Consider the following 23,948-nt stretch of genomic DNA (forward strand, 5'->3'; position numbering starts at 1 on the left):
TATCAACTTGTCCTGTTGTTTCCTGAACATTATTTTGACTCACATTGACAGATTCTACTACATTAAAATGCACATTCATGGTGTACAAAATATATATACCATTGTCAGTTGTAACATCATCTATTCTTCCCGGCTTTTTAGCAGAAAACAATTGCCACGTCAAAAGTTGATCATTAAATGAATAAATATCTGTATTAAGCAAGTTTGCCATTGCACTTATTTCAGTATTGGATGCCCACGTTCCATTATCCATTACTCTTTTTTTAAACACATATTCCTTAACTGATCTATATTCGTGACTAAATGTATTAATAAATAAGTCATCAGTTTCCAATAAATGATTAGTAATTGCTCTTCTTAAAAATAAATGATTATCTTCAGTCCCAGAAATAATGTATGAAATTGCACGATAAAAACAATTACCATCACCTGTAATATTTGTAATTTGAAGAGGATGTCCAATCTGACTAGCTCTGTTAATACCACAATTCATATCGGTATGTTCACAATGAATGCCTAATTTATTACACATGTTTTTCTTTTGTGCTTCTGAGGTAGGAATAAATTTAAAATTCTCGTCAGGTCTTTCTGCATACTGAACATTAACAATTTCAATATCACTATCACTTTGCCATCCATTACTTGATGAGACATGACCTTCTTTATTATGTTTTTTGCCTTTAACGTTAGAATCAATATTCTTGTCTGGTAATCTTGTACTACATTTATACTGATAAGAGGTACTAGGTTCATCAACGTCGACGTTTCCCAAGTTTCTTTGTTCACAATTATCATCGAGCACAGAAGCGGAACATAACATCATAGACTTATTTTCAATATTTACACCAGTCAGTTCAAACTCGGTTTCATGTAAATTACAGTTCATTGACCTTGCTAATCTTATACAATAATCGTACACACCTTGCCACGATGGACTGTAAAGTAAAATACTCTTTCCATGTTCACTAACACAACCAAATCGATCTCTTGCATGTGGATCAAATATAAGAAATCCATTTACACGTTTGATAATAGAAAATGTGCTTCTGTTGAAATTCATAAAAAATGCATCATGTTGGTGTAATTCTTGTTCAAGAGCTTGGTTTAATGACAAGGCTCCATATTCAGCCATAAATTCGAGATTCCCATCTATTATGCCAAAAACTGATTCTTTGGGAGATATTACAAATGTGTTATCCAAGATATCCAATTCTTTCGGCAGTTCAGAAATCATTAAAAGGTCCTCGTGCATAGTGGAATCTTTCTGAATGTAACGGTACAACTCGTTTCCAAGAGTCAATATTGTATCAAGGTCTTTGGTGTAAAATTCATTTCCATTCCTCTTTGTAGAATAAAGAATAGCTACAAGACTATTTGCAACACACTGTTTACCACTTGCAAAGCCAAATCTATAATTCCCTTGATTAAAATTACCCTGTGCTACAGTTATATTTTCATTACTATTATATACTTGTAATTCATTTATTGATTGTGTTTTCTGCCTTTTTCGTGTATTTTTTTGTTTTGGTACATCATCGATTATCAATTCTTCCGAAAAATTACTTTTTGTTAAAACTTCAATATCCACATCGATAGTATGTTGGTCACATTTAGGTTTAGTATGGGACCTAATTTTTTCAGTCACTGCTTTTTTGAATCCGTCATCAATTATCAATACTTCATTTTCCTCAAATTCACAACTTGCACATGTTTGATTTTTATGATCTGTACCATTACTATCAATTATTCTACTTCTGTCATTCATTTTGCTATTATTTTGTGCTTTCGCATCGTCAGTCGCTGTGTTGTCGTTTTCTACAGTACATTCCATTTTAAAATCCTCGTCAGTTTTCGTTTCAGAATTGTCATTATTACCCATGTTCTTTATATCTTTCATAGTATCGCAATCATTCTTTAAATTCACATTACCTTGTGCTTTTTTGTTATCAATCCTCTTAGTTTTGACAAAACGACCCTTGTTATTTCGTAAACGTTTCGAACCACCACCTGATTGTTGTTGTATTCCGTGCGTTACTTTTGTATTTTTCAAATCATCACACATAGGCCTACCACTGTCGTCAATTATTGTTTGTGAATTTCCCAATATATTCGTTTTACCATTTTCTTTGTTGTATTCTCTGTAAGTAGTTGTATTCATATTCCATTCCATTTTTTTATTATTTTGTCTTTCATAGAAATCTTTTACACCTTTGCCAATATATTTTACACCTGGTTCTATACTTATACCATTTATAACGCGCTTTCTCCTTTTCTTATTTCCTCTATTTTTACATCTTTTTTTTCTGTTGTCGGTTCTTTTCTTTGATCTTACTCTGATCCAATCACTACCAAGTAAATCTTCACTTTCTGTTTGTTGACATTTTAATATTGCATTATTATAACGTTTTTCTTTATTTTTCGTTAATTCTGGAAAGTCTGAAGTGACAGATTCATCAGGTTCTAGAATCGTATATCTATTGAAATGACAGGGAATACCTATTTCGCCAAACATGTTATCAACAAAATTATTATTCCCACACATTGAACAAATCCAAATTACCCGGGAATTACATAGTTTGTCTTCAAAAACATCTCTTACACATTTCACATGAAAATATTGACTACAACAGTCACATGTTATGCAATTGTCGTCTACTTTCACTTCAATATTACAGAAATCGCATGTATCATCAAACTCTGAAGTGACATCTGTACCATAAGATAATATGTTTATGATATCATCAATTATTCCTTTAAATTCTGTTGTATCTTTCATAAATTCACAATTGACATTACCTGTATCATCATTTCTGTCGTCTTTGACATTCTCAGTTGAACAGCATTCATCAAGTAGGTCCAAGATGTCATTAACAACTATTTTAAATTCTGCTGTCTTATCCATAACTCCATTATTAACATTACCAGTTGTATTGACAAAAATATGCTTTTTACTTGTAACTTCTTTATTCACATTCTTACACAAATAAATTATCATTGTAAAGATAATCAACAAAAAGATACCAACTAATGTTATGAATTCCATATCCATTATTCAAAATTTGTATAACAAGTTTCTTCAAATTAATAAACTTTTTTTACAAATTAAATTAAAATGTATTCTGCAATTCCAAAGAATATTACAATTAGGTTCTTTTTATCAATTCAAACTTCTAAAAAGAAATCCTTGCTACAACAAAATAAATTATTAAAAATTACAAAAACAATTCAACTTTATATTGTCTTTTGTTTCTATGACTTTTAACTTTTGTCCTAATTTCTTTTCTCTTTGTCAATATTTTTTATGGTCTGCTTTTTTTCAATAATTCGATTATACAATTTCACTGAATACAAAAATATAGCTTCTATTTAATATTGGCTTGATGAAATACTTAATATTAATTTAAACTTCTCTGTAATACTTGGTTATGCTAAATAGTTTAAGATTGTAATTTTTATTCTTTTGACAATTCTACTTAATAACAGATTCAAATAAAAGTGATCTTTAAATCTTCTTTAATTTATTCTTTTGTAATAAGCTTCTGTTTTATTCTTCGAACTTTCTGCAAAAAAGGTTTTGAAATAAACTTCGGTTTATCTTCAAGGTTTCAGTGAATGTTTGCAAAAATGGTCTTGAAATAAACTTCGGTTTATCTTCAAGGTTTTACAAGATGTTTTACAAAATGGTTACAGATAATTGTGCATAATGGTTACAGATAATTGAACATAGATTTTCAAATTCGGTAACCCCTCGTAGATTCTCTCTTCGGAGAGAAGGATCTTTTTCTAAAGACCCAGATCTCTTCTGAGATCCAGTGGGTTTATACAAGACAGTCACCTACAATAAAAGAAAAAAAAAAGAGTTAGTTATTGATTTTAAGATACACTGTACTAAGAATTCCAGTCGAAGAATTATATATTGAATCAGTAAATAAATCAGTGTATTTACAAATAGCTAAATAATATTATACACATCCCCCTTGTGGAATGTAACATGATCTATTGAGCCTAGCAAACCAAATTAGGACCAACTCACTACTAAATTCAGGATAGACCCATTTTATAAATTGTAAGTATATGCCTGGAGAAACTGACCACCACATTTATGTTAAAAAGGATGATTGTCCTAAATTTTTAAGTCAATTGTGATAATATATTTATGACTTTGGTTTATACAATATAACTAAATCACTATAGAAGATATTGTGACCTAAAAATATGTCAAAAATTCATTATATGGAATATGTCGGAAACAAATTCTTTCACCTTCACAATTTTTCAACTTCCTGCGAAATCAACTTGTATTTGTTTTGCTTTTAATCAAATACTTGTATAAAATGATAATTCACATACATTTTTATATTGTAATATTAAATAAAGGCCTTTTTTTTTTTTTTTTTTAATTTCATTTCAACACATACATACTAGGCCTTTATATTAAATAAAGTCCTAGTATAAACATATAATCTGAAAATAGGTTTAATTATTCAATGTTCTAATATAATAGAATTTTATACACAAAAATATTTGGTCACTCAGTATTGTAAATTTACAGACAACACATGTTTATCAATTAAGGGAGGGCATCAAGTAAGGAAAATATGTTTTTTATGTTTTACAGATAATTTTCTAATACTCACAGCTGTAACTGACACTGTATATTTTCTGTACAACTACAATCTAAAAAATAAAAGGAAAATCATTAATAATGGCAATAAACAACATTAACACTTTTTCAAAATCAACATGCTTCTTAATCTAAAAATTAAGAATTTTCCTCAAAATGACTTTAGGTATGGGCCGGTTGATTGGGGTCTACATGTTTTCTCAATACTAATTTCATTTAATATCTTATTCACAAACAATAAAATTAGAATAGAATTAAGTAAATTTTTCATAATAGAAAATGCCTACAAAATAAAAGGCAACAGTTCACAAAGTAAGGAAAATATGTTTTCTCCGTTTAACAGATAATCTACTAATACTCACAGCTGTAGCTGACACTGTATATTTTCTACAATCTAAAAAAAAACAAGGAAAAACATTATTAACGACAATAAACAACATTAACACTTTTTCCAAATCAACAAGTTTCTTAATCAATGTCTGAAAAATTAAGTAATTTCCTCAAAATGACTTTGGGTATGAGACAGCTGATTAGGGCCTACATGTTGTCTCAATGCTAATTTCATTTAATATTTTATTCACAAACCATAAATCTGAATTATGTAAATGTTTCATAATAGAAAATGCCTACAAAATAACAGGCACAAAGTAAAGAAAATAAGTTTTATCCGTTTAACAGATAATCTACTAATACTCACAGCTGTAGCTGACACTGTATATGTTCTATCAATCTAAAAAAAAACAAGGAAAAACATTAATAATTGGTAATAAACAACATTAACACTTTTTCCAAATCAACAAGCTTCTTAATCAATGACTGAAAAATGAAGAAATTTCCTCAAAATGACGTTGGGTATAAGACGGCTGGTTAGGGCCTACATGTTGTCTCAATGCTAATTTCATTTAATATTTTATTCACAAAAAATAAAATCTGAATTATGTAAATGTTTCATAATAGAAAATGCCTACAAAATAACAGGCAACAGTTCACAAAGTAAGGAAAATATGTTTTCCCTTTGTTAACAGATAATCTACTAATACTCACACAGCTGTAGCTGACACTATATTTTCTACAATCTTAAAAAAAACAAGGAAAAACATTAATAATGGTAATAAACAACATTAACACTTTTTCCAAATCAACATGCTTCTTAATCAATGACTGAGAAATGAAGAAATTTCCTCAAAATGACTTTGGGTATGAAACGGCTGATTGGGGCCTACATGTTGTCTCAATGCTAATTTCATTTTATTTTATTCACCAACAATAAAATCTGAATTATGTAAATGTTTCATAATAGAAAATGCCTACAAAATAACAGGCAACAGTTCACTCCCTATCATGAAACCATTAATCATCTCTACAAACTATTTATTTTATATACACTACTTACGATATTCTAGAGATACTAAAGTAGAGACAATTGTGTATCTCTTCCAACAGCTACAAGACAAAAATATATTATTATTATTATAAATATCAATACAAATTGTGATCACAGCCACAATATTTGTAACAATGACAGGTGCGAAAGGGAACTGCACTGGCCTACACTACTACTACTAGGACTACTGGACTAGCGTAAGCCTATAGACAACATGCTATTGTAAGAAGCACGAATCATTGTTTCTTCTCTTTAAGAATTTATACAACTAAAAATTAAGCTAGAGTTAATATATAAGCCATCCCATGTGCAAAAGGGAACTAGCGCCGTTTAGTCCTACTAAAAACAACAAGTGCTCTTGTACAGGCTAGGCCTAGGTACACTGTGTACCAGACATATTTGTGCGTATATTTACCGGGACCGTATTTAACATACACATACATGGCCATACACGATTGTCGTGCTGCTACGAAAGCCATCGGGCTGAAAAACGTCACGACGTTTGCCATCTCTGAAACTACAGACATCCTTCTTCCGTACGGTGTATACAAACACAGCAGGCCTCTACTCTATATCTATAGTAGGCTAGGGTATCGTTAGTAAGTAGCAATTACAAAACAACTACAAATCAAACAATCCACATAATTTCTTACCTATTTCTTATAGTATATCAATTCTAAACAAACTTGAGTTTGTTATTTATTTATTTAATCGTTGAAGTTCGACGATATAAAATGGTATTTGTAACAGTATTATCAGAGAACGACTCTTAAAAACCAACATGGAGTTTACCAACGACATACCACAACACAACACGTTGTCGAATTTTCTCGAAATTCAGTTCACCTACAGTATGGCATGCAATCCTTGCCAAAATTACCAATATTCTTTATATCAAACCAACAGTGTAAAACACCAATAACAGGTTGAAAATAAAAGCTAAACTATAAAATATGAGCCAATATAATATATACAAATATGTAACGAATAACGAAAATTAGTTTTCACGTAAGACCTATGTATTATACGTGTATATTAGACGTTGCGTTTTCGCGGATAACCTAACTCGTCCGCAGTGACGAGTTCAAATCTAGTTGGTTATCCGCACTTGGCGGATAACCCCTTGTTATTGTCAGGATCTTTTTTTTTTTCTTTTTTTTTTTCTATGTTCTTCTTTCTTTCCACGATTTTTGTTCGCAGCGTATCTCTAATTTTGGCCAACATATGATTGTATAACTTTGTCAAAAGATTGCTCTGTAGCTGTAGATGTGCAACAAACTTTTTTTTTTTAATTTTGAGTCGCGCAGCGTAAGCTACGCGCGATTTTATGAATTTCGCGTATTTAACATAGACTAAAAAGCAAAAGTCATTTTGTAATGACACTTGGTGAACATTTAAGTCATATCAAGGGCAAACTTTCTATGGATTAAAAATGGCATGTTGGACATAAAGTTACGCGCGCACGCGCGTTTAAAATTTCAAGTTGCGAAAAATTCATTTCTAATCAACTTTCTACGCGTTTCAGGTCATTTTGAGCTTTTCAAAAATTCCCACGCGTGCGCATATTTTTTAGGCGCGCGTGCGCACGTAGCGCAAAAACATCTTTTTTTTGCTTGATTTTTGTTTTTTCAGCCTTTTCTAGTACATTTACCAATTTTCAATGAATTTCGACTTAAAATCACGTCATACGAGCACGTAGAATTGAACAATTTGCGCGCGTTTTTGATGAAAAAGTTCAAAAATTTGTGAAAATTATGCCTTTTTTTAAAAAGTCATAGATTCTAAACTCAGAGGTGAAAATATTTAAAATTTCCGATTCTGGAAGTAGATGAGTTGTTTTTCTCGAATCATGCATTGATATGGCTAACCAGACATTGTGACGTCATCGTATGGCCACCCGAATATAAAATATAGGATTTTTTTCTCTTTCGTCATAGCTCGTCAATTTAATAGAGCGCATCTCTACTTATCCTTATTCCATTTCACTCAATTTTTTTATATTGTCTAGATCAATCAATTACCTTTCGCATGATCCACCATTTTAAAAATTGTGATGACGTCATCATGTTCAAATGCGTCAATAACTTTGGTCACTTATTTTCACCTATTCTGCACTGTATGTAGTACGTATACAGTATATAGTGTTATACCGTATATACTTAGACGCGACGCAACATAGAGAGCGCACTAACATTTTTCAATGCATGCCATAATCGTTTTATTTTTTTGCGCGCACTATTCTAACGTATGACGTGCACGTGGCTTTTGCGCTGCGGATAACCTAACTCGTCCGTAGTGACGAGTTCAAATCTAGTATTTATTTGTTTCTTTCCACCCTTCTCTCCCATTTTTTGTTGGCAGCGTATCTCTAATTCTGGCCAATATAAAATTGTGTAACTTTGTCACAAGATTGACCTAAATCTGTAGATGTGCAAGAAACTATTTTTTTTTATTTTCGAGTCGCGCAGCCTAAGTTACGCGCGATTTTATGAATTTCAATGATTGATCATAGAATAAAAACTAAAAGTAGTTTTGTATTTAAACTTGGTGAAAATTTAAGATATATCAAGCGCAAACTTTCTATTGATTAAAAATGGCATGTTTTACAGACAGCTACGCGCGCACGCGCGTTTAAAATTTCAAAATGCGTAAAATCAATTTCTAATCAACTTTCTACGCGTTTCATGTCATTTTGAGCATTTCAAAAATTCCCAGGCGTGCGCAATTTTTTTACGCGCGCGTGCGCAAGTAGCGCAAAAACATCATTTTTTTGCTTGATTTTTGTTTTTCCTGTCTTTCTTTAGTAAATTTACCTACTTTCAAACAATTTCGACTTAAAATCACGTCATACGAGCACGTAGAATTAAACAATTTACGCGCATTTTTGATGAAAATGTACAAAAATTTGTGAAAATTATGCCTTTTTTTAAACAGTCATAGATTCTAAACTCCGTGGTGAACATTTTTAAAATTTCAGATTCTGGAAGTAAATGAGTTGTAGATATCAAATCATGTATCGATATGGCTAACCGGACATTATGACGTCCTCGTATGGCCACTCGAATATAAAATATAGGATTTTTGTCTCTTTCGCATAACTCATCACATTTAATAGAGCGCATCTCCACTTATCCGTATTCCATTTCCCCCCATTTTGTTATATTATCTAGGCCAATCAATTATCTTTCGCATAATCTACCCTTTTTTAAATTGTGATGACGTCATCATGTCCAAAAGAGTCAATAACTTGGGTCCCTTATTTTCACCTATTCTGCTCTGTATGTAGTAAGTATACAGTATATAGTGTATACCGTATATACTCAGACGTGACGCAAAATAGAGAGAGCGCTAGCATTTTATCAATGGCATAATCGTTTTTCTGCGCGCAATATTCTAGCGTAATGACGTGCACGTGGCTTTTGCGCTGCGGATAACCTAACTCGTCCGTAGTGACGAGTTCAAGTCTAGTTGGTTATCCGCACTTGGCGGATAACCTCTTGTTATTGTCAGGATCTTTTTGGTTATCCGCACTTGGCGGATAACCCCTTGTTATTGTCACGATCTTTTTTTTTTTCTTTTTTTTTTTCTATGTTCTTCTTTCTTTCCACGATTTTTGTTCGCAGCCTATCTCTAATTCTGGCCAACATATGATTGTATAACTTTGTTAAAAGATTGCTCTGTTGCTGTAGATGTGCAAGAAACTTTTTTTTTTAAATTTCGAGTCGCGCAGCGTAAGTTACGCGCGATTTTATGAATTTTAATGATTGATCATAGATTAAAAACCAAAAGTTATTTTCTATTGAAACTTGGTGAAAATTTAAGTTATATCATGCGCAAACTTTCTATGGATTAAAAATGGCATGTTTCAATAAAGTTACGCGCGCACGCGCGTTCAAAATTTCAAAATGCGCTAAATTCATTTCTAATCAACTTTCTACGCGTTTCATGTCATTTTGAGCATTTCAAAAATTCCTACGCGTGGGCAATATTTTTACGCGCGCGTGCGCACGCAGCGCAAAAACATATTTTTTTTGCTTGATTTTTGATTTTTCAGCCTTCTCTAGTAATTTTACCAACTTTCAAACAATTTCGACTTAAAATCACGTCATACGAGCACGTAAAATTAAACAATTTGTGCGCGTTTTTGAAAAAAAATTTCAAAATTGTGTCAAAATTATACCTTTTTTGAACATTCATAGATTTTAAACTACATGGTGAATTTTATTTTTTTTTACATATTCTGAAAGAAGATGAGTTGTAGATATAGAATCATGCATCGATTAAGCTAACCGGACATTTTGACGTCATGGTATGGCCACTCGAATATCAAACATAGGATTTTTGTCTCTTTCGTCATAGCTCATCATATTTAATAGAGCGCATCTCCACTTATCCGTATTTCATTTCCCTCCATTTCTCTATATTGTCTAGGTCAATCAATTATCTTTCGCATGATTCACAATTTTAAAAATTGTTATTACGTCATCATGTGCAAAATCGTCAATAACTTTGGTCAATTATTTTCACCTATTCTGAACTGTATGTAGTACGTATACAGTATATAGCGTATACCGTATACACTTTGACGTGACGCAAAATAGAAAGCGCACTAAGATTTTTTTCAATGGCATAATCGTTTTTCTGCGCGAAATATTTTAACGTATGACGTGCACGTGGCTTTTGCGCTGCGGATAACCTAACTCGTCCGTAGTGACGAGTTCAAATCTAGTTTTTCTATGTTCTTCTTTCTTTCCACGATTTTTGTTCGCAGCGTATCTCTAATTCTGGGCAACATATGATTGTATAACTTTGTCAAAAGATTGCCCTGTAGCTGTAGATGTGCAAGAAACTTTTTTTTTTGAATTACGAGTCGCGCAGCGTAAGTTACGCGCGATTTTGTGAATTTCAATGATTGATCATAGAATAAAAACTAAAAGTCATTTTGTATTGAAACTTGGGGAACATTTAAGTCACATAATGCGCAAACTTTCTATGGATTAAAAATGGCATGTTTTACAAAAAGTTACGCGCGCACGCGAGTTTAAAATTTCAAAATGCGAAAAATTAATTTCTAATCAACTTTCTACGCGTTTCATGTCATTTTGAGCATTTCAAAAATTCCCACGCGTGCGCATTTTTTTTACGCCCGCGTGCGCATATAGCGCAAAAACTTCATTTTTTTGCTTGATTTTTGTTTTTCCTGTCTTTTTTAGTAAATTTACCAACTTTCAAACAATTTCGACATAAAATCACGTCATACGAGCACGTAGAATTAAACAATTTACGCGCATTTTTGATGAAAAAGTTCAAAAATTTGTCAACATTATGCCTTTTTTTAAACAGTCATAGATTCTAAACTACGTGGTGAACTTTTTTAAAATTACATATTCTGAATGTAGATGAGTTGTAGATATAGAATCATGCATCGATTTGGCTAACCGGACATTGTGACGTCATCGTATGGCCACACGAATATCAAATATAGGATTTTTGTCTCTTTCGTCATAGCTCATCACATTTAATAGAGCGCATCTCCACTTATCCGTATTCCATTTTCCCCCATTTTTATATATTGCCTAGGTCAATCAATTATCTTTCGAATGATTCACCATTTTTATAATTGTTATGACGTCATCATGTCCAAAAGCGTCAATAACTTTGGTCACTTATTTTCACCTATTCTGCACTGTATGTAGTACGTATACATTATATAGTGTATACCGTATATACTCAGACGTGACGCAAAATAGCGCGCTAACATTTTTTAAATGGCGTAATCGTTTTTCTGCGCGCAATATTCTAACTTATATCGTGCGCGTGGCTTGTGTGCTGCGGATAACCTAACTCGTACGTAGTGACGAGTTCAAATCTAGTATTTATTTCTTTCTTTCCACACTTCTCTCCCATTTTTTGTGGGCAGCGTATCTCTAATTCTAGCCAACAGAAGATTGTATAACTTTGTCAAAAGATTGCCCTATATCTGTAGATGTGCAAGAAACTTTTTTTTTCAAATTTCGAGTCGCGCAGCGTAAGTTACGCGCGATTTTATGAATTTCAATTATTGATCATAGATTAAAAACCAAAAGTCATTTTGTATTGAAACTTGGTGAAAATTTAAGTCATATGAAGCGCAAACTTTCTGTAGATTAAATATGGCAGGTTGCGCAAAAAGTTACGCGCGCACGCGCGTTTAAAATTTCAAAATGCGAAAAATCAATTTCTAATCAACTTTCTACGCGTTTCATGTCATTTTGAGCATTTCAAAAATTCCCACGCTTGCGCACTTTTCTTACGCGCACGTGCGCACGTAGCGCAAAAACATCTTTTTTTTGCTTGATTTTTGTTTTTTCTGTCTTTTATAATAAATTTATCAACTTTCAATCAATTTTGCCTTAAAATCTCGTCATACGAGCACGTAGAATTAAACAATTTGCGCGCAATTTTGATAAAAAAGTCTAAAAATTTGTCAAAATTATGCCTTTTTTTAAACAGTCATAGATTCTAAACTACGTGGTGAACTTTTTTGTAATTACATATTCTGGTAGTAGATGAGTTGTAGATATCGATTCATGTATCAATATGGCTAACAGTACATTGTGACGTCATCGTATGGCTACTCGAATATAAAATATAGGATTTTTTTCTCTTTCGTATAGCTCATCACATTTAATAGAGCGCATCTCCTGTTATCCGTATTCCATTGCCCTCCATTTCTTTATATTGTCTAGGTCAATCAATTATCTTTCGCATGATTAACCATTTTAGAAATTGTGATGACGTCATCATGTCCAAAAGCGTCAATAACTTTGGTCACTTATTTTCACCTATTCTGCACTGTATGTAGTACGTATACAGTATATAGCGTATACCGTATATATTCAGACGTGACGAAAAATAGAGAGCACACTGAAATTGTTTCAATGACTTAATGGTTTTTCTGCGCGCAATATTTTAATGTATGACGTGCACGTGGCCTTTGCGCTGCGGATAACCTAACTCGTCCGTAGTGACGAGTTCAAATCTAGTACTTCTTTCTTTCTGTCATTTTTGTGCGTCGTGTTTCTCTAAAACTTGTAAACAGAACATATCGTAACTTTGTCAACATATCGAAATTTACGTGAACTTGTGCACCTCCTATTTTTGAATGACGTCAGAGTTGCGCAACGTGACTTACGCGCGATTTTATGAATTTCAATGATTGATCATAGACTAAAAACCAAACATAATTTTGTTTTGACACTTTGTGAAAATTTAAGTCATATCAAGCGCAAACTTTCTATGGATTAAAAATAGCATGTTCCACAAGAAGTTACGCGCGCACGCGCGTTTAAAATTTTAGAAAGCGAAAAATCAACTTCTAATCAACTTTCTATGCGTTTCATGTCATTTTGAGCATGTCAAAAATTCCCACGCGCGCGAAAATTTTTACGCACGCGGTGCACACGTAGCGTTAAAAGCATATTTTTTTCGCGTGATTTATGTTTTTTCAGCCTTTTCTAGTAATGTTACCAAATTTTAAACAATTTCGACTTAAAATTACGTCATACGAGCACGTCGAATTAGATAATTTGCACGCGTTTTTGGTGAAAAAGTTCAAAAATTCGTCAAAATTATGCCTATTTTTAAACATTCATAGATTCTAAACTACATGGGGAACTTTTTTTTAATTACATATTCTGGAAGTTGATGAGTTGTAGATATCGGATCATACATTAATATGGCTAACCGGACATTGTGACGTCATCGTATGGCCACGCGAATATAAAATATAGGATTTTTGTCTCTTTCGTCATAGCTCATCACATTTAATAGAGCGCATCTCCACTTATTCGTTGTCCATTTTCACCCCGATTTTAATATATTCTAGGTCAATCAACTATCTTTTGCATGAATTTAAAATTTTTTAATTTTTTTAACGTCATCATGCCTAAAAATTTAAATTACTTTGGTCATTAATTTCATCTTTACAGTAAATTTTAATCTGTTATAGCTCGTAAGAATAAAATGTGATAATCACGATTAAAACGTTTTCAGGAAGCTATTGTATTGTAGATACAAAATCATGTGAAAATTGTGCCAATCGAATGTTGTGACGTCATCATATGGCCAGTTATATAAAAAAAGTCGTATTTTCATCTTTTGCGTTATATTTCATTACATTTAAAAGAGCGGGCATCAATATTTCACGTATTCAAATTTCTTCTACACGTTAATATGTTGTTGCTGAGATAATTTCATTCTGAAATTTCTACTTTTGCATTTCATTTTGAAGCCGTCAAGATGTTAAAAATTACAATAAAATACGGGTCCCGTAATTTCACCTATTTTACACTGTTTGTGATATGTATACAGATTGTACTGTGTATACTATGTATATGACACAAAATAACAGAATTCAGAAATAACATTTCATATTCTTCAGTTCAGGTCATAATGCCTTAATATTTTTCTGTGTGCAATATTCTAACGTATGACGTGCACGTGGCGTTTGTCGAGCGGATAACTAACTCGTCAAAGTGACGAGTTTCATGTCTAGTTAGTTATCCGCTTAGTAGCGGATAACTCCTTGTAATCGTCCTGTTTCATCAAATTTTTTTTCTGTATTATACTTCTTTCTTTCTGTCATTTTTGTGCGTCGCGTTTCTCTAAAACGTGTAGACAGAACATATCGTAACTTTGTCAACATATCGACATTTATGTGAACTTGTGCACCTCCTATTTTTGAATGACGTCAGAGTTGCGCAACGTGACTTACGTGCGATTTTATGAATTTCAATGATTGATCATAGACTAAAAACCAAACATAATTTTGTTTTGAAACTTTGTGAAAATTTAAGTCATATCAAGCGCAAACTTTCTATGGATTAAAAATAGCATGTTTCACAAAAAGTTACGCGCGCACGCGCGTTTAAAATTTTAACGTGCGAAATATAAACTTCTAATCAACTTTCTATGCGTTTCATGTCATTTTGAGCATGTCAAAAATTCCCACGCGCGCGAACAATTTTACGCACGCGGTGCACACGTAGCGTTAAAAACATATTTTTTTCGCGTGATTTATGTTTTTTCAGCCTTTTCTAGTAATGTTACCAAATTTTAAACAATTTCGACTTAAAATTACGTCATACGAGCACGTCGATTTAGATAATTTGCACGCGTATTTGGTGAAAAAGTTCAAAAATTCGTCAAAATTATGCCTATTTTTAAACAGTCATAGATTCTAAACTACATGGAGAACTTTTTTTTAATTACATATTCTGGAAGTTAATGAGTTGTAGATTTTGAATCATGCATTAATATGGCTAACCGGACATTGTGACGTCACCGTATGCCCACGCGAATATAAAATATAGGATTTTTGTATCTTTCATCATAGCGCATGACATTTAATAGAGCGCATCTCCAATTATCTGTTTTCCATTTTTACCCCGATTTTTATATTATCTAGGTCAATCAACTATCTTTCGTATGAGTTAAAAATATTTTAATATTTATGACGTCATCATGTCTAAAAATGTAAATAACGTGGGTCACTTATTTTCGTCCTTACAGTAAATTTCAATCTGTTATAGCTCGTCAGAATAAAACGTGATAATCATGATTAAAACGTTTTCTGGAAGCTATTGGATTGTAGATACGAATTTATGTAAACATTTTCCCAATCGGATCTTGTGACGTCATCATATGGCCAGTTGAATAAAAAAAGTCGTATTTTCATATTTTTCGTCATAGTTCATTATATTCAAAAGAGCGCGCATCAATATTAAACGTATTCAAATTTCTTCTACACGTTAATATGTTGTTGCTGAGATAATTTCCTTCCGAAATTGCTATCTTAGTGTTTCATCTTGATACCGTCGCCATGTTACAAATTTGAATAAATGGCAGGTCCCGTAATTTCACCTCTTCTACACTGTATGTAACATGTATACAGATTATACTGTTTTCATGTATATACTATATGACACAAAATTGACAGAATTCAGCACTAACAACATATCATATTCTTCAGATCAGGTCATAATGCCATAATTTTTTTCTGTGTGCAATATTCTAACGTATGACGTGCACGTGGCGTTTGTCGTGCGGATAACTAACTCGTCAAAGTGACGAGTTACATGTCTAGTTCTTCTTTCCTTCCTTCCTTTTTGTGAGTCGCGTTTCTCTAAAATGTGTAAACATAACATTTCATAACTTTGACAACATATGGGCATTTACGTGAAGTTGTGCACCTCCTATTTTTGAATGACGTCATAGTTGCGCAACGTGACTTACGCGCAATTTTATGAATTTCAATGATTGATCATAGATTAAAAACCAAAAGTCATTTAGTATTGACACTTTGACAAAATTTAAGTCATATCAGGGGCAAACTTTCTACGGATTAAAAATGGCATGTTTCACAAGAAGTTACGCGCGCACGCGCATTTAAAATTTCAAAATGCGCAAAATTAATTTCTAATCAACTTTTTACGCGTTTCATGTCATTTTGAGCATGTCAAAAATTCCCACGGGCGCGCGATTTTTTACGCACGCGGTGCGCACGTAGCGATAAAAACATATTTTTTTCTCTTGAATTATATTTTTCAAGCCTTTCCTAGTAATTTTGAAAACAATTTAGAACTTTTCCAGTTTAAATAACGCCATACGAACACGTTGAATTAGACAATTTGTGCGCGTTTTTTATGAAAAAGCTTAAAAAATCATCAAAATAATGTCTTTTTTTAAACAGTCATAGTTTCTAAAGTAAACCGTGAACCGTTTATTTTTATTACAAAATCTAGAAGTTGATGAGTTGCAGATATCGGATCATGCATCGATAAGGCTAAAAAAACATTGTGACGTAATCGTATGGCCACACGAATGTAAAATATAGGATTTTTGTCTGTTTCGTTATTGCTCATCACATTCAATGGAGCGCATCACGCTTATCTGTATTCCTTTTTCTCCTATATTTATATATTGTCTAGGTTAATCAACTTTCTTTAGCATGAGATAAAAATATTTTAATTTTTATAACGTCATCATGCCTAAAAATTTTAATTACGTGGGTCATTAATTTCATCTTTACAGTAAATTTTAATCTGTAATAGCTCGTAAGAATAAAATGTGATAATCACGATTAAAACGTTTTCTGGAAGCTATAGGATTGTAGATACGAATTCATGTAAACATTTTGCCAATCGGATGTTGTGACGTCATCATATTGCCAGTTGAATAAAAAAAGTCGTATTTTCATATTTTGCGTAATAGTTCATCACATTTAAATGTGCGCGCACCAACATTTTACGTATTCAAATTTCTTCTACACGTTAATATGTTGTTGCTAAGATAATTTTCTTCAGAAATTGCTATCGTTGTGTTGTTTTTTTTAAGACGTCATCATGTTAAATATTTGAATTAAAGGCAGGTCCCATAATTCAGTTAATATGTCATATAATAATACAGTAGTACAATGTACACCAGCATAGTCTCTGATGTGAGCAAATTGTTGTTTGCCGCCCTCTGTATCATGTAGAATTAATGTCTCCTTTTATACACAGTGTACTGTATAATTATAATAGGCTACAAGGCGAAAATACAGGACCACCTCTTATTATAGTTTTTAACGTATGACGTGCACGTGGCATCTGTCGTGCGGATAACTAACTCGTCAAAGTGACGAGTTTCATGTCTAGTTTTATTTATTATTATTTGTGATATAATATGACGAACGAATAAAAGCGGTAGTTTACACTACAAAATAGAGCAAAAACGATAATGGTTATGATTATAATTCAAAATACAATGTTATTAACTTGCGAGTCAAGTCAAGTCAATGTCCTACCACAGACACATTAAATTGGTTGTTTAGTAGGCCTGTACTAAATGTACAAACAACAATTGTCAAAGGAAAAGTTTACAGAATGATCAGATCATAATCACGTTGCTATTTGACTTATATACCATATACCTTTTTATCAACAGTACGCTGTATAAACAATAATAACCTATTATAATTGCTTAACATTATTGATGAACGGGTAAAGTACGGTATAACAAGTTTGACTTTGTATGAATAGAGAATTCGAATTGGTTACACCGTGTCGCCAAAGAGTAAATTACATTAATATCAATATCAAGGTAGGCTATGTGTACTTTTTAAAATATTATAAGTGTATTAACATTCCCAGAAATTTATAAGCACGTTTAAATAAATAATAATACCAGTAAATAATTAATGTCCTGACACAACAGGTATATTTACCCTACTTTACTCAATTCATTTTTAAAAGAAATTTATATCATCGTAAAGACTATGTATTAGGCCTGAACAGTATTTTCAGTGTAGTTTATAACGAACACTTTTTTTTTGCTTGTTGGTTGGAATATCCACTGTAATACATAATATTACTTTTTTTAAGGATAATATGAGAACAGAAGCGACAATGTATGGAACTAGATGTAAATTTACATACATACTTATCATTGTACTATTCTGCTGCCAGAACAGTTTATCTGTTAGATTTGCCTATCAACCAATGGACTATTCAGTAGTAGAAAAGGGAGAAGCATACGTGACCTGTCTTTTTAGAGATATCTCAGAAGAAATGGAACGTAATTACGACGTCATCTGGACCAAAGGTTCTAATACATTATCAGCGAACCAAGTAATGGATTCGATATGGAACGTATTACTATTCACAATCAATATGACAATGCAAGACACTTTTTGAGGATTGATCCAGTCAAAAGAGAAGATGCAGGAGATTACAAATGTTATTTTAAATATAATGGCAATATCCTGCTCACTTCAAGTATTGGGAAGCTTACTGTACGTGAAATACCATCAGATGAATATCCAATCGTAAGGTTTAAGAAGTCATCTTACAATATTGGAGAGGTTTTCGTTGTGTATTGCTTATGTGAAAAGATAACCCCTGAACCAGAGTTAAAATGGGACAAAAAATTACAATTTTCGAGTGTACGTGATAATTGGCCAATTACAGCAAATGATACACATATCTGGATTGCAGAATCGGAAACAGCAACAACCCTTACAAATGGCTCTTATTACGTCTGTAGTTTAAAAGTACCAGATGAAATTGCTCCAAGATATAGTGAAAGCAAACTACTTCATGTCATAAATGATTTTAAGGAGTCAACTACCGTGGAATTACCAAAACAAAACGTGTTTTGTTGACAACAAATCGGCCTACAACAGTATCACAGATAGTTGATCGAGAATATGACAAACTTATAAAGCACATTATTGTTGTCCTTTCTGTTTTCTTTCTCATTTTTGTCTTACTTATCTTATTGTTATTATACCTATTTTTACTCATAAAGGCTAAGGCCAACAACGCCTCAACCATAGATTAGAAGACATTATTTTTGTGACTTGAACCGGATGGGACACATCATAATTTTATTTTTCACATGAAAAATGGCCAATTATATCAAACGATACACAGTACTACACTGGACATTCATGATGTCGTTGACCCGTAAGATGAATGACATACTGGTGATGTCATTCGTTATATGTTGGATAGTTCCATTATTTATTATGAGTATTATATTATAATAAACTATGCTATGTAAAAACTTGTTGTACTCGGTTTATTCACATTTTTTGTTTCAAACTTTGTGTTTTTAAGAAAAAAAACACATTTTAAAAATGTTTTTTCTTTTATTTTCTAGAAAATAAAACGTTTTAAAAAATTAAACAAATTATTAAATCTTATTTGTATTATTAGTAAAAACTGCGCGTTTAGGAAATTGTTCTGCATCCCAGCATTTTTTACAAATCTCTTCTGTTCTCCACCACTACTCTAAATATAGATAAGTGAATAAAAAAACATACTAACATCGGTCCGTAAGATGTTTATAATCTATTCATGAATTGTTTAATAAGTGAAAGGAGTTGGTACCGCTTTTTTCGCCTTCGGCAGGCAATTTTCATAGCACCATCTATTGTTGATGTATTAGATGTATTATAAAACCTGATATTTCATTTTGGGAGGTCTGCCAATAGTATAATTATAAAACATGTAAGTCTGAATGAGAAATATAAATGTGGTATCGTCTGCTAAGTAAATAACCTGTATTAACACAACAAAATGGAATTGAATTCAATACATCTAATGAAATAAATCGTCACTTCTCCGTGTATTTCTCTATAAGGGTTATTCATTTTGTATCATCATTTGACAATGATGTTTAATCATCCGCCGCATAATATTGAGGAGTGATTTCAAAGTAAGGTACCTTACACTATCAATCTTAAGTTACAAAAGTAAATAAATAAAAAAAAATACACAAACAATTACTGACCGACCGACCGATTAACCAACCGAATTTGCTGAAAAGGTTTTTCAATTGTACTCGCCTCCTATGTCAGAAAAATTAAGCATAAAGTGTATAGATAATCATTTTTATTCAGATTAAAATGACGAATTATAGCACTTTCCAAACAAAGCTTTTGTATATAACCTGCAAGATACTCCATATTATTTTCTTTTAAGCAAAAATAAAATTGAGTTGATATTTAAGTAAAAGCAATTATTTAAATAAGATAACATTTATTCTAATAATAAAAAACACCAAGGCGAATTTGCTGTAATGGGCCAAGAGAAACACGTCAAAAAATAATATTTATATAAGAGTCAACTGATACATGGGTGACATCACCAGAAAAAATAAAATACTATATTTCATGAGTTTCAGTATTTAGTTTTTATGAACGATTGGCATCAACTATTTATTAGAAAAAGAAACATTATGTCTTTTGATTTATTTATAAAACTCTTCAAATTATTGTTTCAGTATTCATTGCATTGCAGTGATGTGTCAAAAATTCAGTACGAGGAAGCCTATGACAGTCAATAGAGGAATAGGCTAAACCAACTAAGATGTTGTAATTAAGTTGCTTATTGAATGATGGAAATGAAAACGTAAAAGTTTAACAATTTTAAGATTATACGCATCAGCATTTAAAACAGGATTTGTCTCAGTAGCTACAGTTTTAAAAAATAATTAAACTTGAAATAACTAAAACGCATTAGAACAAAAATATTTGTACTTAAACTACCACGTTCACATATCAGTCACGTCAATTTAACGTTAGCACACAAATTATGGATAATTTACGGACTTGTACTTTTGTCAAAATATCTCAGACACTGCAAGATAGTAGTTATGATAAGATAAAGAAACATGATTGACTGAACTGATAGGAGAAGTATTGTAATAATAGAATTCACAAAAGTTTTAGATGTCTGCGGAGGCTGGGATTCATCAGACGTGAGAGTTTTCTCAGAAGCGTAAGGAACTTTAGTGCTGGTTTCTTCGAATTCCTCTATCTGCATGGTCTTCGTCGTTGATTTCAAAATATCTCCAACGTTCACTGTAGGCCTACACGTTATATTTTCTCCTTGCATTTCACAAGAAACACGTCTGATAAACGTGTTGGATAAATTAGCTTGTATTGCATCATTTGTTGAATTCCATCGAAATTGTATTTCTGTTGCGTTAATGTTGACCACAATACGACGTTTTAAAACAATGGTACGGTAGATGTACACACATGTGGTACGTTATCGGTTGTCATTGTGCATGTGTATTCAGTTCCCTCATCTCTATCCATTGCTATGAAAATAGCACTACTAATAACCTTGTTCTTATTTGTAGTATTACTAAAAACTGTGTGTTTAGGAAATTGTTCCGCATCCCAGTACAGTTTTAAAGATGGATATGGGTATGTTTCACAATTTAATGTGACATTGTCACTGACGAAGTACTTTGGTTTTGAAGGGCTACATTCCGGTTCTGAAGGAATTGGCAGCACTACTAGTTGCATCTTACCGGAATCAACAAGTAATCCATTGCCTTGATATATGCATTCGTACACGCCACTGTCTGTTTCAATTAGGTGTGAAAGAACAACTTCTAGCCTCAATGTACTTCTTAACATTGACACTACAGATCTGTTAGTGTTAATTTCTACATAATTTTTCTTCCATATTGTATTTTTGATGACCGTTTGTTCTTCAAATCCTTTATCAATATCAAAATCACAGTAAAATGTAAACTCTTTACCGGCAACAGCATAACTAATACCACTTCCCGGATAGCACTGTAGAATGTCAGTTGAGCTAATAATGGACAAGAAAAGAAACAGATAAATGAGAACCTTTAACAAACGACTCATACTGAACGAATGGAAATGCGTCCCAGTGTAAAAATACGGCCGACTTATGTGATTCAGTACAATAACTAAACAGACTGTAGACCTACGTACTCTTGTAGTTTGACAAACTCTTGTTTCTCTTAATTCCATTATTTTCATTACTAGTTTCAATTTGTTTTAAATTTGTATACACCAATAAAATCCGCTATTTATTTGGAATAGAAACATTGTCTTTCCACTCATCAATCGATGAAACGCTTTGATCTAAATGCCTGATATAAATATTTATATTTAATTTACGATTTTACATATTTCATTACGCTAATTGATACTTTTAATTTCTCATTATATTTAGATTCGGCTTCTTTTTTTCACATTAATACGAAAAGATGGCAGATATTAGCTGTTAGCATTTGTCAGTATTACTATGATTTCATTTAACAACTTCATACAAATGATCGATAGGAAACTAAACGTAAAGAACAATGACAACGTTAACCACATAAATGCCATTTTCAGGTAGGCCTACGCATTACAAAACGTCAGTAAATATGAACATGGGAACATTACCAATACATGGAAAATTAAGATGTATGTAAAATAAACTACAGTAAACATTAACATTTTAATTAATTGGTTTTATTACAGTCGAGGATTTCAATTTTACATTTAACATTGTTTGGATTATTGGATCATTTTACCACATAAATAAATTATTCTTTGTTTTAATGGATTATTATATTTCTGACTTTCTCAATCTCTTTCAATTCAAGTTGTTTGTTTTAGTTTTTATTCGGTAAATAATTGCCTTAGCTTGAATTCTATCGCACTTTTTTTCCAAAGATATTCCAGATGTTTTTCTTTTAAGCAAAAATAAAATTGAGTTGATATTTAAGTAAAAGCAATTATTTAAATAAGCAACTACAGTTTAAAAATATTAATAAACTTTAAATGACTAAAACGCATTAAAACAATAATATTTGCACTTAAACTACTACGTTCATATCAGTCACGTCAATGTAACGTTATTACACACTTTTCTATTACGCGGTTGATACATTTAAATACAAATTATGGATACTTTACGGACTTGTAATTTTGTCAAAATATTACAGACACTGCAAGCTGGTAATTATGATAAGATAAAGAAACATGATTGACTGAACTGATAGGAGAGGTATTGTATTAATAGAATTCACAAAGGTTTTAGATGTCTGCGGAGGCTGGGATTCATCAGACGTGAGAGTTTTCTCAGAAGCGTAAGGAACTTTAGTGCTGGTTTCTTCGAATTCCTCTATCTGCGTCTTCGTCGTTGATTTCAAAATATCTCCAACGTTCACTGTAGGCCTACACGTTATATTTTCTCCTTGCATTTCACAAGAAACACGTCTGATAAACGTGTTGGATAAATTAGCTTGTATTGCCTCGCAAAAAATTGCATCATTTGTTGAATTCCATCGAAATTGTATTTCTGTTGCGTTAATGTTGACCACAATACGACGTTTTAAAACAATGGTAGATGTACACAAATGTGGTACGTTATCGGTTGTCATTGTGCATGTGTATTCAGTTCCCTCATCTCTATCCATTGCTATGAAAATAGCACTACTAATAGCCTTGTTCTTATTTGTAGTATTACTAAAAACTGTGTGTTTAGGAAATTGTTCTGCATCCCAGTACAGTTTTAAAGATGGATATTGGTATGTTTCACAATTTAATGTGACATTGTCACCGACTAAGTACTCTGGTTTTGAAAGGCTACATTCCGG

At 32.2% G+C, this 23,948-nt stretch overlaps 1 long non-coding RNA gene across 1 annotated transcript; it reads right to left on the reverse strand.

Moving 5' to 3' along the window:
* Window positions 1-3,188: 3,188 nt before the first annotated feature.
* Window positions 3,189-5,700, reverse strand: LOC140052341 (uncharacterized). Its single transcript, XR_011845621.1, has 5 exons — window positions 5,669-5,700; window positions 5,322-5,354; window positions 4,987-5,018; window positions 4,638-4,677; window positions 3,189-3,835 (listed from the first exon to the last, which is right to left on the reverse strand). It is a non-coding gene; the product is annotated as an uncharacterized lncRNA (long non-coding RNA).
* Window positions 5,701-23,948: the final 18,248 nt, after the last annotated feature.

The sequence above is a fragment of the Antedon mediterranea genome, chromosome 6, assembly GCF_964355755.1.
Source record: "Antedon mediterranea chromosome 6, ecAntMedi1.1, whole genome shotgun sequence".
NCBI lineage: Eukaryota > Metazoa > Echinodermata > Crinoidea > Comatulida > Antedonidae > Antedon > Antedon mediterranea.